Consider the following 5,253-nt stretch of genomic DNA (forward strand, 5'->3'; position numbering starts at 1 on the left):
ACAGATTGGACGAGACGTGACTAACCGCACCAACGAAAGAGGGCGTGGCGGATGGTATTTAGGAGAAGTGGCCTGTGGAGGAGTGTCCTGCCCCTTTATGTTTTTTAAGTGTTTTATGTTGGCTGTAGTGTGTTAATTTTGGTGTTTATGTATAAAATACATGGGCTATAAATTGTGTTTAAAATGTATATTTGTATTTAGGGACGAGGATTGCACAACACTTCAAGTGCAGGTAAAATGTAATATGTGAGCACGGGGAATTACACTTAATTCACGTGCAGTTGTACCGAGACTCCAATTGAATGATTGATTAGCAATCGAGTCTCAGTACAGCTGCATATAAACAGCATGTTTTCACTCACTCGGGTGTTGTGTGTTCGCGAGTGGAGAACGGGAAAGAGAAGGAGTTTTTGGGGTTTTGAGAACAATTGCTACACATGCTGGAAGTGTTTACTTTTTTATTTTAGCCTCAAGTGCCGTGTCCTATTTTGTGTGTTTTGTTCAAACCTATTTGTTTATTATTTGCAATAAAACTCTGGACGTCACAGCGTCACAGATTCACCGCCATTCCTAATTGTTTGGAGTCTGCATTTCTGGTCTGACGTCACCCCTACAAAGCCATCCTGTTCACATGGCCCCAGCAATCTGTTTCTTTTGATGTGGTTACTACTAGGATCGAGAAAGGAAGTCTTTGCCAGACGGCTAATACGCGCCTTTACAGCAGACTGCTTTTATTTGAAAACCATCTGACCAACATACTCCAAATTTGGTAGTAATGGTTCCGGTGACTGTGGAATACAAATATGTCAAAATGGTTATGTTTCATCAGCAAAATGGCTGGCACTCTTACATTTTCTTATATTTAAAACTGCTTTAGTTTAAAAATGGTTCACTTGATTAATTCCAAACTTGAAAACCATCGTGCCTGTGTCGATAAAATTTACATTTTCAAAAATGGCATTTGTGCGTTAAACAATATGGCTGCTGTAATAAAAAAAAAGTGTGTTCTAGAAAGTTCTAGAAATGCGTTCGAGTTCATCTGTGCCCTTGCCCTATAATAACCCCGTATCTTATATAACTTGTTTTTGTCACGTTTATATAACTTGTTTTTGTCAGAATGTTCTAGGGAAAGGGATGGTTTATTCAGAGGGCCGAGCCTCAAGGGAGTGATCTGGCCAATCACTCTCTCGCACGCAAAAGCCTAACTTTGGTTCTCCCCTGCTCTGATGAGAGTCAGCCATGAGGATTAGCGTGCAGTCCTGCTCGGTATTTTCTTGGAGACAGCTGCTTTCTCTTACCAGGGTCGAAGGGCTCTCCCGATCTGCTTGGAAGGGTAAGAATTAGTTCAGTTGCGTCTCATGGATTGTATTGATCTGTGATTAATATAATCTTTGTATGTAACCTTGTTTGGTTGTGTCCCGTTAGGGATATCATTATTCACAGTATAGCATCTGTGTATGTAACTGTGTGTGTGTGTGTGAAATAATAAAGGACCTTTTAAAATTACTCTGTGAAGTGATTGTCTTATTTACTTCCACATCAACTTCCTTTTAAATTTAAAGTAATTAAATTTCACACAACAGCTGCCTAATGCATTTTTGAAAAATTTCAAAATCGTCTTCTGTGGAACTGTTGAAGTTGCTGATTTTAAAGTTGGAATATTGAGAACTAAACACGCTTAGACGGGTACTGATACTGGGGCTTGGAAGCAGTAAAACTGCTTGGCAGTTCTAGTTATTATTATTTTTCTTCCCAAAATTTTAACCTGCTACTGCTTCGAAGGTGTGTGACCAATCAGGTTCTGACTTGGCAGGTAACAAGCTGGATACATTGGCTGCCAGATGCTGAAAAAAGTTTGCTGCTGCGTCCTTGCAATTGGCACCATGACGCATTTTTTGATAAAAAACCTTTCGAAATCTTCTTCTTGGGAACCGGTGAAGCGATTGATCTGAAACTTGGCAAATATCATCAGCATCCAAACCCGCATCTAGCTTGCAAAGCAGAAGTTGCTGTGATAAATTTTTATGTCAAAATGGCTGCCACAAATCTTATCGAAATGCACCCCTAACAACAAACTCTTGCTATTTTAAAACCATTTGTCCAACAAACTCCAAACTTGGTAGTTATTGTCCCAGTAACAATGGAATACAAATATATGAAAATGGTGATGTTTTATAAAACAATATGGCCGCTACTTATACTTTTACATTTGAAATGTAAACCTGCGTCAGTTGACAAACGATTTACTTGACTAACTCCAAACTTCACAAACATCTTCCCTGACACTGTAGCAATACAGCTGACTTTTAAAAAACTCGCATTAAACAAGATGGCTGCATGACGCATTTTTGAAAAAAAAAAAACAACTTTAAAAATCTTCTTCTATGTAACAGCTGAAGTTGCTGATTTTAAACTTGGCACATTGAGAACTAAACACGCTTAGACAGGCACTGATACTGGGGCTTGGGAGCTGTAAAACTGCCTGGGACTTCTAGTTATTATTGTGTTTATGTGCAGGCGATCGAGCATCGTCCTTCTTTTATATTTACTGTTTGAGACCGTAGTGTAGTGCAGCTGAGGCCTTAAAGTAAATATTGTATAAAATTAGGTAATTAAGGCTACAGCCACAGACTATAAAAAGACACAATACAGGCTTGTTAGGTGGATAGTGTTAGAGGAGAGATGTAAGTCTGTTTAAAAGAAAAATAAGCAATTGCTATGTATGCTGGTTTTGCAACCAGGATACAACTTGTTTAGTGTTGTTTGTTTGTCCCTTATTTTATTTTTTGTTTAGTGTTTTGTTTAAATCTTTTCTTTTATTATTTAATAAACATACCGAGTGCCATTGCGTTTCAGTTTTTGCCCCGTCCTTCTTTGTTTTGGGTTGCTTCTTCCAGTTCCGTGACGTCACCGCACCTATGCACTGCAATCACTCTGCCACAGACCTCAATTGAATTGAATTGTATTCAATTTTGATCAATATTACTGTTTTAACCATATATTAAATTAATTTAAAGCATGTATTTTCAGAATATTTAATCTGTACCTGTTTAATATCTTGTGGTGTGTGTTCTGTATGTTTCTCTGTTGCTGTTTTGACTTAGCTCATTATTTACCAGGCTTACTAATGCTATCTCTGAACCACAGGGCCAGGGTTGTAGTGTAGTGTCCTAAAATCAACAATACTACATTTAAATCAATTACCCTTTACACATATACAATGTTTACTGGCATTTGAAGTAGGCTATAAAAATATACATTGCACAGTTACAGTAAATAAGTTGAATTATAATTAGGGTGACCAGATTTTTAAAATCTCAAAACTGGGACACATTGTTAAATAACGGACATGACTAATTAAACCATTTAAATATAGGTAACTTTAATGGTTATTTAAATAGCCATCCTCTCACTCAGTATTATCTTGTTTCTGACCCCTCTGCCACTGTGACCTCTGTGAACAGTACATATCTGTACAAAATCAGTTACAGTGGGGAAACCAGCTGTACACCCTAATAGTCAATTCAGATGCAGACCAAGGGTTAAAAAACGCATTTAGTCTGGAAGTGTTAGTAACCATGGTTACTGTCCCGCAAGCGAAGATACTGTGCTGTAATTCTGAATTATTTTTGCAATTGCTCCAGCACTGTTTTCTTTTTGTTTGTTTTTTCTTTAAATCTACATTCACAAGGCACTTTGAACTAAGTTCAAAGCTGTTATTTAGTTTTATTTGCCATATATATTTGTAACATAGGCTTGGTTGGCCATAGTGTCTTTAGGTGCCAGCGCCATCTAGTGATCTGCCACTTTGGATCAAGTATCCTTTTGTGTTCACAAGATGACTCTGATGCCTACTAGTATAAAACACTTTGGCTAATCTAGCCATTTCAATATACATTTTGTAATCAGCTTTATGCTGATGATGCCCAGATCTTCCTCTCCTCTCCACCTCAAACTCAGCCTCTCTAAATCAGACCTCCTCTACTTTCCTTCTGCTTCCTTTGCCTCCTCTGACCTCTCCATCTCAGTATCTCTTGACTCTTTCACTCTCCATCTCCTTCTGCTACAAAATCTAGATTTATTTTTGACCCCTCTCCTTCTCGCAACACCTCTTCCATGACACACACTTGCTGCTTCTTTCTTAGCAACATCTACTGAATCAGTACTCATGCGTAAAGTATGTACCTTTTTAACCATTCATAACATTGCAGTTTTGAATCTACGTAAATATCAATATTTCAATACCTACCAAAATGTAGTTTCACCACTGATGGATGTACAGTGTTGTGAAAAAGTATTTCCCTCTGTCTGATTTTCAGCATTTTTGCATATCTGACTTGTGATGCTTATTTCATTTATTTATTAAAGAAAGTTATACAACACCCAATGCCCCCCGTGTGAAAAAGTAATTGCCACCTTAGACTCAATAACTGGTTACATCACCTTTAGCAGCATTAACTGTAACCAAACACTTCCTGTAGTTACTGATCAATCTCTTCATGTGTTGTGGAGGAATTTTGGTCCACTCCTTCATGCAGAACTGCTTAGACTCTGTGACATTTGTGGGTTTTCGTGCATAAACTGCTCATTTCAGGTCCTGCCACAACATCTCAATGGGGTTTATGTCTGGACTTTGACTAGGTCATTCCAAAACTTTAAATTTATTTTTCTTCAACCATTTTGATGTAGACTTGCTTTTTGTTTCGGATCATTGTCTTGCTGCATGACCCAGCTGCGCTTCAGCTTTAGCTCACAGACTGATGACCTGACATTCTCCTGTAGAATTCTCTGATACAGAGCATAATTCATGGTTCCTTCAATGATGATAAGTCGACCAGGTCCTGATACAGCAAAGCATCCACACTACCACCACCATGCTGGACCGTTGGTATGAGGTTCTTACTGTGGAATGCAGTGTTTGGTTTTCGCCAGACATAACGGGGCCCATGTTGGCCAAAAAGTTCCAGTTTTGACTTATCTGTCCATAGAAAATTGGTCTAGAACTCTTGAGGATCATCCAGGTACTTTTTGGCAAACTTGAGACAAACATTCATGTTCTTCTTAGTGAGCAGTGGTTTCCGCCTTGCTACTCTGCCATGAATCCAATTTTTGGATTGGATTGTCTTTTTGATGGTGGAGTGATGAAGACTAACCTTATCCAAGGCGAGAGAGGCCTGCAGATCCCTGGATGTTGTTCTAGGGTTCTTTGTGACTGCCTGGACGATTTTAGTCTTGCTCTTGGAGAGATTTTGG

Source organism: Polyodon spathula, chromosome 22 (genome assembly GCF_017654505.1).
Source record: "Polyodon spathula isolate WHYD16114869_AA chromosome 22, ASM1765450v1, whole genome shotgun sequence".
NCBI classification, from domain to species: Eukaryota; Metazoa; Chordata; class Actinopteri; order Acipenseriformes; family Polyodontidae; genus Polyodon; species Polyodon spathula.